The following is a 16,498-nucleotide window of genomic DNA, read 5'->3' as shown; positions in this document are numbered from 1 at the left end:
GACTCATCGAGTAGGTCACTTAAACCCCCGAAGAAAGACGAGTCTACTCGATGAGTTGGGCCTCCAACTCGTTGAGTCCCAGAGTAAAACATGAAGTTTTCTTGAATTAAATGCATACCAGGAATCGGGTGTTACATGTAACCTTATACATAACCTCGAAAGATACGGACCAAAAATGAGGATGTGGGAACTCATTCTTTTTCATCTTGATGTACTCCATGAAATCATCTTATAGGATGGTTCCATAATCGATTTCTCTTCCTATTTCAATTTTCCAGATAGATTTGAGCCATTGTAGGCTTAAGAGTCGGGACCAACAATCTTTCCAAATAGGCATCAAACAATAAGCCACACAAGAAAGTGTCAGAATGCTCGAAGCTTAAAATTCTTGAAATATGTTGTGTTGTTTAGCATGCCCTTGTGACCAAGATTTTAAATGACCTTGAACACTTGACTTGAATGATACTCAAATACAATGCTTCTAAAATTGGAGGAAACCCAATCGCTTCAAGAAAGCTCTTCTTGTTTAGGAACACGACATGTTCGTTGATGATTTCTTAAAGCCTAATGTCCTCTTCTTTGTGTGGAAATCTTGAATGATTTCTTTAGGTATTTAAAAGGAATGGTACTGGTTCTCATAGTCAATGTCAAAATTGTGGGAAGCTAGCATAAGACAGGGTTTCTTAGGAGAAGTAGATGTGGTGGCTTCCGTATGAGCCTTTGATGAAGCACGAAATTCCACCATTGTGAATGGATGATGAATATTAAGCAAATGAAAATAAAATTTTGTGTTTTATTCTTTTAAATCTATTAGATTATGGTTATTTACTGTGCTAAGAGCACATGTTGGTCGGAGGTTTTGATTTAAGAAATGAGTTTAGGGTTTTAGCTGAGTAATAATTATGATTTTGATATGCAATTTTATAGAGATATATGCATTTTTGAGTTTTATTAATAAATAAATGAATTAATTAATTTATTAAAAAATAACTAGAAACAAAGCAGATTGAAAATAAATGGACTAAAATGATCAAAAAGACCAACCATGTGCCGTCAATGTGATGACGCTAAACATATACTAATTTAGGCCCCGTTTGATACGCATCTTTCCAGGTCCAAACAGATCTTTCTGGCTGAATGGACCGAAAAGACTGTTTGATTTGCACAAAAGAATGGATATTTCCCGGTAAGATATGTCTTTTCCAGAAAGCCCCAAAATCATATGTTTCTGGCTGAATGGACTGGAAAGACAATTATACACCAAACCCCGCCTCTTTTTTTTTCTTTATTGGATTATTAATTTTTTTAAATAACTTTTTTTTTAAATTTATTTTTTATTGAATTATTACTTTTTTTTTGTCATTCAGCACAGTCAATCAAATATATAATCAAACATCATGGTTTCTTTCACAGTCAGAAAACTTTCTCAGACAACACTTTCCGAGACAGTAACTATCAAACGGGACCTTAGACTGTATATAAAACATTACTGTTAAACAAAACTAATTGTACACCAATTACAACATTTGACTCTATTGGACTGAATCTGTAAATTACCAATACTCTAAGGATAGTTTATAATTTACTAAAAATATCACGCGTTAAAAATAAATAAAATAAAGCCACTTGTACAGCCTCTTTCCTCCACCACGCAAGCCACCAGCTCGTTTCCCAAACCCCATCAAACACACTCCACATATGTCTATATAAGCATCGCCATTGGTATATCAGTCACTTAAAGTCGCTCATAAAACAATACCAAACAACCATTACTTCACTTATAAATTATAAATTATAAGTCATAACTTGCAAAAACTACCAACAAAACCATAACTTCGCTCATAAATTTCTCACACAACCAACATATGGATTCCTTCACCGAGTCATCGGGAAAGGCTCCCTGCGCATCCGTTTTTAGCTTAAACTGCAGCACAGGTACCATCGAGGGTGTAACTGCTGAAAGAGATGTGAAACTGGCTTCAATGAACCCAAAGAAGCGAGCCGGAAGGAAGAAGTTTAGGGAGACTCGACACCCAGTTTACAGGGGAGTGAGGATGAGGGATAACGGTAAGTGAGTTTGTGAGGTGAGAGAGCCGAAGAAGAAGTTTAGGGTATGGCTAGGGACACATCCCACTGCTGTAATGGCAGCAAGAGCACATGATGTGGCGGCGTTTGCCTTCAGGGGGCGATTGGCTTGTTTGAATTTCGCTGATTCAGTGTGGCGATTGCCGATCCCGAAGTCTAGCAGCATACATGATATACAAAAGGCTGCAGCAGAAGCTGCGGAGGCTTTCAGATACACGAAGGAAGTGAAGGAAGTTGTGGAGATTGTTGAAACAATTGAGTTGCCGGAAATTCAGCTTTACGTGGATGAAGAAGATATTTTCGAGATGCCCGGATTGTTTGCCAGCATGGCGGAGGGACTGATGGTAGCACCTCCGGAGAGACAGGTAGGGTATGGCAGCTATGGGGATCATACCATGGAATTTTGTGATGATGAGTCTTTATGGAGCTACTAGATTGAGTGTGTGTATATACCCATATATATATATATTCCATCTGGAAATAAGATAAGAGTGAAAGTTTTTTTTTTTTTTTTCTTTTTTCCCTCATGGCTTGAGGTTTTTGTAGGAAAGCCAATGAGATGTAAATATATATACATGGTATAAACTGTTTAAATCACTTCTCCAGTAATCTGGTTAGATATGTCGAAAAGAAGTCAGTTCCAGGTTTTGTAATAAACGTTTTCTTAAGTGTGCGTATATACCCACATATATATATTCCTTTGGAAATAAAGATGAATTGATATTTTTTTTTTCGTCATGGTTTGAGCGTTTTGATATCAGGAAAGCCAATAAGATGTACATATAGTACATCAGTTCAATGAAAGATAGACGGATTCAAATCACTTCTCCTGTAATTTGATAATTACATACGTACGTCGGGAAGAAGTCAGTTCCAGTTTTGGTAATAAACGTTTTCTTGAAGAAACACATATAAATGGAAAAAACGATGTATGTTTTGTCATCTATTATATATTTAAAGTTTTATAATAAGACTAACCAAACAGTGATGTTTTCTATCACGACTCACGAGATATAATAAATGTATTATGTATTAAAGAGTCACGGAAATTATAATACATAACTGTATTATTTATTAAATTCTGGCATCCGTATATACATAAATATATTATGTATAAAATTAAAATCGATTTCCAACTAATTAAAATATTTCATTGATATATCGACTTGGATTTTTATTTAGGGTGTCTGGGAACGAATGTTTTATAGGTCCTAACTTTTACTTTTTCACAAAAAAAAATCTATATTAAACAATAAGTTTGGTTTGGTATTTAGTTTTTATACACATAAGCATTTACTTTACTTTTTATTTAAATAAAAATCTAAAAATCTAAAAGTCATTTCATGTTATATTTAATAAGAAAAAACTACTAAACTTTTTTAATCAATTTTCAGAAGTGACCTTAAAAATATATTTGTATATTTATCTTTTTTAAACAATTGTCTTTTTATATAAATTAATATGTTTAAAAAAAGTTAAGTTACTTTTATCAAACACTCATATAACAAATAAAATAAATAATTTACAGCTCCCAACTACTAATTAGTTTTCCAAACACGCCCTAAATCTGACTTTATTTCACACTCGTATATAGTTGAATAAGCCATTTCAAAATGCAGATGGTTAGGGTGTCAAATTGCAACCTTAAATAAGTCTTTTCAAAATCTCTTTAGGTAGATCAATCCAAATACATTAAAAAACACATAACCATAAGTTTATATCAATCCAAATACATCAAAAAGAAAAATAATATATAATATCAAAACAAAATATAGATTTAGATGAAAAATAAAAATATCTAGATGAAACTGAATCACAGATTTTGAGACATTGCAGTGTTAAATGAATCAAACTCATGATCATTTAGTAATGAAAATCGCTATCAACTTCATCTTCAAAAAAACATTGTCACTTTCTCATCGAAAATGATTCGACCAATCGGTTTTGATTCGTGTTTTTAAACAATTCTTATACGTAAAGATATATTATATAAATTATAAAAATAGTAAATGGTGACGGTGGGTTGTGAAGAGGTGGTGGTGGCAGTGATGGTGGAAGAGGCGGTGATGGTGGTGGTCGGGGGAGGGGGGGGGAGCTAGGGATGGTTGGTAGAGGCGGTGGTGGTGAAAATGTAACATCCCGAAATATCAAGAGTAGAGTTGAAGGGCTAAAAGAGTAAGTTGTGAAAGAGTGACTCGGCGAGTCCATGGATGGACTCGGCGAGTAGAGTCGCGACTGGGTCGCGTGCTAAGTAGCCGACTCGGCGAGTCAGTGAGGAGGACTCGACGAGTAGGCGCTGATTGGAGAAAACCCTAATTCTCGGGGTTGAGCCCTATATAAAGAACATTATGTTTTCCTCCCAGCCTCCTTATCACCCCTTGAGCCCCAGAAAACCCTAAATCGCGGAGAAGCACCATTGTTGAGTGGATTGGAGCTTGGAGAAGTAATTGTTGAAGGAATTTTGGGAGATTGAAGGCTTGGAGCAAGGGGCTTTGCTTGGATTCGAATTACATTGCAGTTGGGGCATCTCTTGGAGGTAATATCTCGTTCTTGGGTTGTTATTATGTGTTTCTTCATTTTGGGGTTGTGGGAACTTGTCTATGGATGTAATGGGAAGTCTAGAGGTTAGATCTGAGGTTGCTACCTCAGATCTAGGAGGGAGAAGAATTAGAGAGCATGAAAGTCCCTGTGTTGGAGTGTTTAGTGAAGCTTTCATGTCCCAAACCCTAGCCCAAGGTGCAAATGGCCTAGATCTCTTTGGATTCTCGTAAAGTTTGCCACTTTACGTGATGGATGAGTGGTAGGAGGCTAGATCTATGTTTTGGAGCAATTGCATGGCCTGGAATGCTTCCGAATGGATTCAGACCGGTGGTACTCGGCGAGTCACATGGGTGTACTCGACGAGTTGGATGAAGATGGCCTGGAACTCGGCGAGTTGTATGAACAACTCGACGAGTAGGTTGATGATAGTCTTGGACTCGGCGAGTCTGTTCTTGGACTCGACGAGTCTTGTCGAAGAGTCCCGATATTCCCTGGTTGAGTCGAGAATCGGTGAGTCAAGGGATGACTCGGTGAGTTGTGTGCGAGTGGACTCAGAGTTGTTGGACTCGGCGAGTCTCGGAGTGACTCGGCGAGTTAGGTCGCGGAGTAAGTGAAGTTCTGATTATAGAAACTCGGCGAGTCATAGAGTTGACTCGGCGAGTAGGGTCAGTCAGAGTTGACTTTGACTAAGGACTTTGATTTTGACCAAGGGTTGACCGTTGACTTTTAGGGTTTGGTCAGCGATGTGGCCTTTGGGCCAAGAGAGGGGTAAAATAGTCTTTTACCCTTAAGAGGGTGCATTGAGAGGATTGATTCTAGTCTCGAGAGTTATAGTCATGAGAGTTTTGCCTTACGTGTTAGGCGGTGGCGAGTTCGAGATCCGAGTATGGAGATATCTGCTTTTTGCTTGCCAGGTGAGTCTTCTCACTATACTTTACCTTGAGTAGGTAACCAGAGTTATGTGACAGAGTATTTGTATGCTATGTATGTTATGTGTTGTACTGCATTATTTCTATGTGATTTATGTTGTGCATGGTTGCAGAGTTGGAACCGAAGGGTTCCTAGAGTTAGAATCGGAAGGTTCATAGAGTTAGAACCTGAGGGTTCACAGAGTTTGGGTGCACGGACCCATAGAGTTATAGCCTCGAGTGGCTTGTATGTGTTATGTGTGTGGTATTTTGGGGAACTCACTAAGCTTCGTGCTTACAGTGTTTTGTGTTTTGTTGTTTTCAGGTTTCTTTCAGTATCACGGTACGGCACCGGCTTGATTGTACACACCAGAGCAAGAGTCATATTTTGGAAGATCCTGGTTTTCTATGCAAGTGAAAATGGAGCTATGTTTTGTAATTTGATTATGAATGAGATTTTTAACAAGTGTTCTAAGAATAAAATGATTATTTAAAATGAAAGAATTGTTTTGAAATTTACGGTGTTACAAGTTGGTATCAGAGCCTTGGTTTGAGGGATTCGGATGCGCCTTCGGGTAATTCTGGACTCAAACTGAGGAAGTAAGAAAAGTTTTCAAAGAAATAATTTTCTAAAGCGAATAAGAGTTCAAAGAGAAAACGAGAAAGAACAGTGTGTACAATCAGCCAGAGCCCGAACGGTGATTTCCCAAAATACCCTTACTTTTGTGTTATGAGATATTTATGATGCACTTTATGAGATATTATTGCATGCTAGAGACAGGCTAGGTATTCCATATATTAGGAGTAGAGTGGCCTGATTTGTGATGCCTTAGCCTAGGAATTGCTGTGATATGCGTTGTGCTTTTGAGTATGTGATGAGTGAGAATATTTGATTGGAATCCTTTAGGGGATTTGAGTAGTGGAGTAATCTAGGGAAGATACCTAGATGAGTACTGTAGTACTTGGAGAAAGAATAGTTAGAGCCCGCGAGGGGAAGAGTTGCAGAGTTCGGTGGTACTTCCGAGGATGAGCAGAGCAAGCGGAGTTATCACCCAGAGTGAGTCATATATATTCTTCGATGCTCGAATGCTGCTTGCTTCGTGCTTTGTGGAACTCTCGATGATGGGAGTCAGCTACCAAGCGAATATGACGATATTCAGGAGGTAGATGGCTGGCATCATTAGGAGCTCTTCAGCAGCTGATGGCAGAGAAGTGTGGGAATCTAAGAAGAGCCTAGGGAGTAACCTTAGCCAGATGAGTGCACTGGCAGGGTAGAGAATTTCGCTGGGGAGCGAGCGCGCGATGGAATTGGTGAACGAGAAGGTCGAGCAGCTACTTAGGAGCTCCGGGATAGTCCGTGTGGAAAGTATGGGTAGATGTGGAAGGTAGTATGGGCCCGTACTACTGAAAGCAGAGGACCCATACTTGATACAGGGAGTATTCTGAAGATTCTAATGAGCGCATTAAGGAGTGATGTATGGTTCGAGTACCATACATCGGAGCAGATTGAGGAGTGATGTTATGGTTCGAGCATCATACATCGGAGCAGATGGAGGAGTGATGCTATGGTTCGGGTACCATACACCGGAGCATATTGAGAAGAGATGTCATGGGATGAGTACCATGGTTCGTAGTGAATGATGCTTGTGATTCTCTGGTTATCCGATCACGATTGATGAGGTAGAGATTGGACGCTATGGGTTTTAGGCCTGTAGGCCATGATTGAATTTGGAGAGGCGTCCCTCGAGAGGGAAGGCGAGAGCCTATCAGAGTATTTTGGTAAGGAGTTAGAGGGAGAGGAGAATTTCGGTCTGAGTTGGGCAATCAGTCGATAGAGGAGAGGTCACCTTCTATGTGAGTGGTGCTATTTATGTTCGTGTGCGGAACATGAAAGGCCTGATGTTTTAGTTTTGGGTTGGAGGTAAACCCTGCAGGTCGTCATTGATGATGATTTTTTTTCCCCCAGTGTATTAGGTAGCATGTGTGCCGCGAGGCGGTGACTTATCATGAGCAGATAGTCAGTTGGGACTGAGGTAGTCGAGGACCACACTACACCTATTTGAGTATAGTAGGATGTATTATAGTGGTATCAGTGGGGAGTTCAGTCGAGTTTAGCAGTGCAGAGAGTTTTCTATCTATGTTGGGTGTTGAATATGGGAGTGGGTCCCTGTTCTTGGGATGATCCCGGTGTTGGAGCGATGTTTGATGAGTTGAGGTGAGGGGTACGATGATTTTGCGGTTCAGTCTATGAGCCAGAGATGTTATTGAGCAGTTGAGATGCTTAGTGCTAGATTGGTATGAGATTTGGAACGACTAGAGGCAGTCGTGATGAGAAGTTCTTGAGGAGTTCATCAGAGGTTCACAGTATATGAGGTCGATTGACTTCCTTAAGAAGGAATTATCGGGCGTTGTGTAGCACTTTCCTGGGGCAGGTGCGATTTCGCTGGTGAAAAATAGTTGTGGGTTGGTTGCGTGCTAATTGGTGATGGTTCGAACCCTAAGTGGGGGAGAACCGGGTACAGTATGTAAGAAAGCAGAGATTTGTCAAGAGCAGTTATAAGTGGAGTATAGAGATATGCTGTAAGAAATCATGAGACCAGAGATGTCGATGATCGAGGAAAGAGGTCATAGTGAGTTAATGCGGGAGGTACTTGTTGAGAATGATGAATGTCTCCACGGCAGGTGTTTGGTGGTCAGTGTTGTTGCAAGTAGATAGAGAATGATTGGGCAGCCAACTCCCGGGTCAGTATGTGTATCCTTGTTTGGATTTTGAGCGGTAGAAAAAGGGTTTCGGAGGATCATCAGTGTGTTCTGAAGGGTTAGCGCCTTCCTTGTATTCCAATTGAGTGTTTGGATGCACTGAAGTTGCGCATCGTGTGATATCAGAAATTATTATGGGATTCAAAGGAAATGTATTGTCGTGAGTGTATGGTATTGGGAGTAAGGGAATCAGTGGTTGTGGCAGGATCTTGTGATGTTCTGTTGGGATATTCTGAGGTATCCGGGTATGATACCTTTATTTCGGAGTTACTCGTAAATCTTGAGTTGAAACGATTTGTGGTGTATCAGGTATCTACGGATCTAGTGGGAGCCTTTCGAGTATGGGCATCCAGGGAGATTATTAAGAGAATGGAACTTCGCAAGGGTGGGCATTTTGATATGTCGATTGCTTCCAGAGTCTGGAATGTGTATTCGAGCCGAGTATGGTTGGCTACCTGTGATAGTCTGCGGAGCATGAACTAGTGGAGTTAGAGGGTGTTGTGATACTGCGGGGAGCCGTAGTACTCACTAGTCAGAGAGTGTTGTGATACTGCGGGGAGTCGTAGTACTCACTAGTCAGAGGGTGTTGTGATACTGCGGGGAGCCGTAGTACTCACTAGTCAGAGGGTGTTGTGATACTGCGGGGAGCCGTAGTACTCACTAGTCAGAGGGTGTTGTGATACCGCGGGGAGCCGTAGTACTCACTAGTTAGAGGGTGTTGTGATACTGCGGGGAGCCGTAGTACTCACTAGATGGCAAGAGAATGTGATGATGGAGTGATCTCCGATCAGTGTATGATGTGGAAGAGTTTTGGGCTTGAGTATCCCTAGTATTGAGTTCTGGAGCCTGGGTGTTGAACCGGGGGCGAGACTGGGGTCATCGTCTCTGTCGGGAGATGCGGTGAGGTGCGCAAGGGGTATGCGCAGCAGAAACCAGAGATTAGAGTTTAGGCGATCCTCGGTTGGATTGTATTTTCTCGCATGAGGAAAAGAGAATTTTGTGACTTGCGCGTCCCTGGGCCGGGATAGTGGTCACGGGGAGGAAGTTAGTGGGTTATTTGGATCATGATGATGTCTGAGGACACTTCAGAGCGAACGAGCGATTCAGACGCTCGAAGACATGCTTCGGGCATGTGTATTAGACCTCGGAGGGAGTTGCGGCACGTATTTATCTTTAGTTGAGTTATCCTATATCAACAGCCATCATTAGTGCATGTGTATGCCACCCTTTGAGCTGTTGTATGGGAGGAGGTGTCGGACCCTCATTTCTTGGGGAGAGGTAGCGCATGGACCCGAGGGCCCTTGCGAGCAGATCCAGCGCATGTGTGATGCATGGAGTAGTGGCAAGGTTGGCTAGTGGTTTCCCTGGGTAAGGGAAGAGAAAGGTATGTAACCCCCGGGGGGGGGGGGAGTGTTGGTTCATGGAAGTGAAAGTAGTAGTGAGAGTGGATGATTTGGAGTATGGTGGTTGAACATTGTGTCTGTGACAGTGGTATGGAATGACATCATGTTGGGATGTCTGCTGAGGACGCGGAAGGGGTTCCGTGAGAGTAGGGCCAAGAGTCTCAGGATGAATGCAGGGAGGGAGTCGGGGACTCCCAGCTTGATTCTGATCAGGGTATTGGATATGTTCTAGTGGTTCATCCTGGGGGGATGTTTGAGGATATCATCAGTGTATCGAGTTTTCCAACCTGAGGGTGTTGGAGCTAGTTCAGCATGTGTATGTGATTGCAAGAGGAGAACTCATGAGAGTTGCTCTGAGAGTGAGAATGGGTCTCTCAGTCGTTCCGGAATGGATAAGGTGGGATTCGGATCGGGGATCCGATAGTTCATGGCTTTCTAGCCCTTATGGGTCGATCGGTTGTTGATATTTGGAGCAGTGATACATCTCGGGTAATTCTCGATTGTTGAGTGTGATTATCAGAGGGTACAGCCGGTGCCCGGTTTGAGACGGTGGTCAGGACACCGCAAGGAAAGAGGAAGTGAGTTCGAGTTCGATGGTTATGCTTTGATGAACCTGGTCCAGTTAGGGCCAGGTGGCGCGCCGTGGGAGTATTTTGTAGTTGAGTTGCCATAGGCTTCGAGGACGAAGCATAATTTAAGTGGGGGAGAATTGTAACATCCCGAAATATCAAGAGTAGAGTTGAAGGGCTAAAAGAGTAAGTTGTGAAAGAGTGACTCGGCGAGTCCATGGATGGACTCGGCGAGTAGAGTCGCGACTGGGTCGCGTGCTAAGTAGCCGACTCGGCGAGTCAGTGAGGAGGACTCGACGAGTAGGCGCTGATTGGAGAAAACCCTAATTCTCGGGGTTGAGCCCTATATAAAGAACATTATGTTTTCCTCCCAGCCTCCTTATCACCCCTTGAGCCCCAGAAAACCCTAAATCGCGGAGAAGCACCATTGTTGAGTGGATTGGAGCTTGGAGAAGTAATTGTTGAAGGAATTTTGGGAGATTGAAGGCTTGGAGCAAGGGGCTTTGCTTGGATTCGAATTACATTGCAGTTGGGGCATCTCTTGGAGGTAATATCTCGTTCTTGGGTTGTTATTATGTGTTTCTTCATTTTGGGGTTTGTGGGAACTTGTCTATGGATGTAATGGGAAGTCTAGAGGTTAGATCTGAGGTTGCTACCTCAGATCTAGGAGGGAGAAGAATCAGAGAGCATGAAAGTCCCTGTGTTGGAGTGTTTAGTGAAGCTTTCATGTCCCAAACCCTAGCCCAAGGTGCAAATGGCCTAGATCTCTTTGGATTCACGTAAAGTTTGCCACTTTACGTGATGGATGAGTGGTAGGAGGCTAGATCTATGTTTTGGAGCAATTGCATGGCCTGGAATGCTTCCGAATGGATTCAGACCGGTGGTACTCGGCGAGTCACATGGGTGTACTCGACGAGTTGGATGAAGATGGCCTGGAACTCGACGAGTTGTATGAACAACTCGACGAGTAGGTTGATGATAGTCTTGGACTCGGCGAGTCTGTTCTTGGACTCGACGAGTCTTGTCGAAGAGTCCCGATATTCCCTGGTTGAGTCGAGAATCGGTGAGTCAAGGGATGACTCGGTGAGTTGTGTGCGAGTGGACTCAGAGTTGTTGGACTCGGCGAGTCTCGGAGTGACTCGGCGAGTTAGGTCGCGGAGTGAGTGAAGTTCTGATTATAGAAACTCGGCGAGTCATAGAGTTGACTCGGCGAGTAGGGTCAGTCAGGGTTGACTTTGACTAAGGACTTTGATTTTGACCAAGGGTTGACCGTTGACTTTTAGGGTTTGGTCAGCGATGTGGCCTTTGGGCCAAGAGAGGGGTAAAATAGTCTTTTACCCTTAAGAGGGTGCATTGAGAGGATTGATTCTAGTCTCGAGAGTTATAGTCATGAGAGTTTTGCCTTACGTGTTAGGCGGTGGCGAGTTCGAGATCCGAGTATGGAGATATCTGCTTTTTGCTTGCCAGGTGAGTCTTCTCACTATACTTTACCTTGAGTAGGTAACCAGAGTTATGTGACAGAGTATTTGTATGCTATGTATGTTATGTGTTGTACTGCATTATTTCTATGTGATTTATGTTGTGCATGGTTGCAGAGTTGGAACCGAAGGGTTCCTAGAGTTAGAACCGGAAGGTTCATAGAGTTAGAACCTGAGGGTTCACAGAGTTTGGGTGCACGGACCCATAGAGTTATAGCCTCGAGTGGCTTGTATGTGTTATGTGTGTGGTATTTTGGGGAACTCACTAAGCTTCGTGCTTACAGTGTTTTGTGTTTTGTTGTTTTCAGGTTTCTTTCAGTATCACGGTACGGCACCGGCTTGATTGTACACACCAGAGCAAGAGTCATATTTTGGAAGATCCTGGTTTTCTATGCAAGTGAAAATGGAGCTATGTTTTGTAATTTGATTATGAATGAGATTTTTAACAAGTGTTCTAAGAATAAAATGATTATTTAAAATGAAAGAATTGTTTTGAAATTTACGGTGTTACAGAAAATGATGGTGTGTGGTGATGGATTGTAGCATAATTTGTATGATGAATGAGGGTACTTCAATGATCGCTCTAGAATGAGATTTTAATTCTTTGATCTTCTTGATGTAATTTTACTTTATTTCCATTGATAGAAAATAAGGGTTCTTATATATATATATATATATATATATATATATATATATATATATATATATATATGTGTGTGTGTGTGTGTGAGTGTGTGTGTGTGTGTTTGTCGGTTCCGTTGAGATTTTGAAAAAATTCAAATTTTGAGATTCAACATCAGCCATATATTTGTAATTTGTTGCTCTAACTTTCCAACGTACTATATATATATATATATATATATATATATATATATATATATATATATATATATATATATATATATAATCATATATGACGTTTTAATTGAGAATGAGGAATTATTTGGCCACTCATTTTGAATGTTGCGTAAGTGGTCAACATACTCGGATGACGAAACATATTTTTGTAACGTCCCAAAAATTAGGCCAAAAGTTTGATTTTTTTTAATTATAATAAAAATCACCCTTCAAAACCTATCCATAAACCATAGTAAAATCAAGTTTGATAAAAACATCAAAATATATCAGAGTAAGGTAAAATGCGGAACGTCATGGTGTGTGCGATGCAATCACCATGAGCTCTTCCTCTTGGATCCGAAAGTGCCTGTAACACAAACTGAAAATCTTACGCGCAAAGCTTAGTGAGTTCTCCAAAATACCACATACCATACATAACAAACACATAATTGGCTCCGGCCGGCATCGAGCCCTGCTCAAAACAGATCTGTCAGTAAATAATGGTCCCCGCCCATCATCAGGCCCCATCCGGTATACATACAATCACAGAAACGCATGAAAGAATCACAAAGATAAATAGCATACAAGATACTCATTAGGCACTGCCCGATAAACAAATCAGAAAACATACATGCAGAGTCACGCAAAAAATTAGCATGCTAATCATAATAAACCATGGGTTGGAATTGGTGCCTTCGACCCGCCAAACACAGTGAGGAAATTCACCTCAAGCTGCTGAATCTCAATAAAATTTTGGATTGCTCAGTGTGTTATCTCTATCAAATAATACCAATTAATAATTGATCCATAATCCAAAACTAGAATCTTAGTCTGAAATCCAATCCTCAGGGTACAAGTCCATTTTACCCTTTCCTCACTTAGCGTAATATTTGGGGCCCAATACGGCCCAACTTCCAAATTGGGCCCAAAACCCATCATGGGCCTAATTCCAAGAAAGCCCACAACCTAGCAACGGCCCAAAGTGGGAAGTTCAATGGCCCAACAAGGACCAATCCCTAAAAGTCCAAAATATGGCACAAACCCCTGAAAGTCAACCGAACTCAAACTGCTGAGTATGCTTAGTGTACTTAGACTTACGATCAACGTACTCCTTCCGGGGGCATCATGCGCAACGTGCGAGCTAGGTACACCCTACGTACTCCGTAGACGACCAACCCAACCCATTAAGCATTTAATCGGTTAAGCCATTAAGCCAAACTCTCAGATTTGATCCTAAAAGGTCACTTAACACGTAAAGTTGGCAACTTTACTCCCACGCATGACTTAATGGAACCCAAAACTCAAAAATAACCACATTAAGGATCCTATCGCATGCGTGGACCAATATAACTCATAAAGGTTGCAGTTTTATAGACAAGGGACCTCAAATGTGCTAAGATCTAACATCCATGGCTTCTGGAGTAGACCATATTCTCAAATATGGATTAAAGGAACCAAAAATGCACAAATAACTCCCTAAGTTGGATCTAGCATAAGGAACCATCAAGTTGAGAGCTTTTACCTCAAATAGCTTGCAAAGATGAAGATGACTCTGGATCTACAAGCTCAAGCCACTTGTAACATCCCGTTTAAAATAAAATATTTAAAGAATAAACCCGAAACCCAAGTAATAATTTTTATTGTTATTTTATATTATTTATTGCCCAAAATTAATTAATAAATTACTAGAGTGATGGTTTCGGGAAGCCAAATGATAAGAATTGAAGTTCCGAGGGTTAAAGTGCAATCATGGGATTTATTTTGCAAAGGATTTTAGAAGTCAGGGGCTAAAGAGTAAATTCTGGACTTATGTTGGAATGATTTGTGGAGGGAAGGGCTGATCGGTAACATTTTGAACTTGAATTGTAAAGACTTTAAGGAGGCAAAGTTAAAAGTGTAAAATATGGATTAATTTGAAAGAAAAGGAAGAAGGAGGGACCGAAAGTGGTATTATGGGGCCAAATTTCGTGGAGGGGGTATATATATGTTACAACCGGTAACCCTAACCCTAATGGTGTAGGCTCCAGCCGCCGTCACCACTCCAACACTCCCTTGTCTCTCCGATCGGTCGAAGCCCCAACCACCGAAGCACCCACATCCTATCCATCCTAACGTCGGGAATCAATCTCGCTTGCATTTCAGTCGTCATGTTCATGAGAACTCCACTCGGCCGCCGCCGCTTGATCCACCAATGATGCAGATCGCTCCATCGTTTCTTCCCTCCGACTGTCATGAGTCACTGCGGGGGTGGTTGTGTGTTGGATGTTGTTTCACGTCATACGAAGCCAAGGAAGACCACCGCTCCGAGCGGCTGTCTCATTCCGTGACCTCCGGGTGCCGCCTGCCACATGCCACCATGAAATGGTGGCTGTGTTCGTGTCGACATGGAGTCAGGAAAAACCACCATGGCCGTCGGCCTTGGTGGCTGCCGTCGTGAAGGTCGCAATGGTTCGCTATTTCCAATGAATGTCGTCGCCAACCGCCACTAGGAGGGTGGCTGGATTCGTTTGCAAGAAAGAAAGCGGTTGGGTGTTTGTTCTTTCTGTAGGGTGTGTAGTTTGTTGGCTGGGAATCAAGAACCGCTAGTAGCACCACTGCGAGGTGGTGGCTGCCAACTCCGACCACCGCCTGCCACCGCGGTGCGGTTGTGTGCGTGTGTGTTTATTATTGTAGGTGGTTATTTTAGTATGTATGTGTGTTTTGGATGGTGTTGTAACTGTAATCATGCCGGAATAATCAATAGAAAAACTTGTAACCGCCACCGTGAGGTGGTGGCTGCCGCCTTCTACCACCACCAGCCGCCGTGTTGGGTGGCGGTGTGCCTTGTTGTGTTTTGGCTAGTTTGGAGATGCTTGGTCCAATGGGCCCAATAAAACCCTAATGGGCTTAAATGATATTCTAGTGGGCCTAAGAGGCCCAATAAAGCCCTAATTGACCTAAAAGCCCAACAAATTGATAAATGAGCTAGTATTTGGGTTGGAAAACCCTAATGCCAATAAAACCTTAATTTGGAGAATTAACCGGGACACGCATGATTATTTAATAACTTGAAATATTAAATAATAATCATTGGCAAACTAACTTAAGGCATAATGGACTTAATGGATTAAGTCCTTAATGGGTTAAGTAAGAAACACTTAACCCTAATCATCATTTCATGTGAAAACCCTAATTTTGGGATTTTGGGCTTGGACTTATCGAGACCCACTTTTGGGTCATTGGAATGAAATCGTGTATTAAGCCCAATCATAACATATGACTTATTTAACAAAGTAAGGGACTTAAGGGATTAAGTCCATAATGGGTTAAGTGAGAAACACTTAACCCTAATCGTCACCTTATATGAAACCCTAATTTCTTTTGGGCCTTTCTATTGGGATTTGGTAGTTGGATTATTAATGGTCCATCCAAGAATAATCATAAGGACTAGAATATGTTGATGGGCTTAGGGTAAGGCCCATATGAGGGTGTGGGCCCAATTTGGAAAATTAGGCCATATGTTGGGATTTGGCCCATTACTTGACTATTGAGCCTTTAGTGTGTGAGTTGGACTTTGGGCTTGGAACCCAATTATTAATTGGGTGTTGTTTGATGTTGATAGTTCGGGAATCTGTCAACCAGCAGCTGGAGTTTTATCGGCGGGACTTCAGCAGTGTCAGGTGAGTTATCCTCACTATATCAATAGGGTTTAAGGCACTAAGGCCGGACCTTATGGATTGTATTTGGTTATGGCATGATACGTTTATTGATTACATCCTGGTTATAGTATGTTGTTATGATCTGTATGATATGTGCTTGTTGTTGATTGATTATGTGTTATGAGTATGTTGGCATATGTATGTGTATGTTTGGGTTGAGGTGGTCCTGCTTTATGATGAAGGCCAACGTACCCAGGGCGGTCCAGATAGGCTGAAGGC

General features: G+C 41.8%; 1 pseudogene; it reads left to right on the top strand.

Moving 5' to 3' along the window:
* The first annotated feature begins 1,652 nt into the window (after positions 1-1,652).
* On the top strand, positions 1,653-2,694 carry LOC145072549 (dehydration-responsive element-binding protein 1E pseudogene; annotated as a pseudogene).
* Positions 2,695-16,498: the final 13,804 nt, after the last annotated feature.

The sequence above is a fragment of the Lactuca serriola genome, chromosome 9 (assembly GCF_051521515.1).
Source record: "Lactuca serriola cultivar US96UC23 chromosome 9, Lser_US96UC23_V15, whole genome shotgun sequence".
NCBI classification, from domain to species: domain Eukaryota; kingdom Viridiplantae; phylum Streptophyta; class Magnoliopsida; order Asterales; family Asteraceae; genus Lactuca; species Lactuca serriola.
Note: the sequence above shows the minus strand (reverse complement) of the source record. Positions and strands in the feature narration are given on the sequence as shown.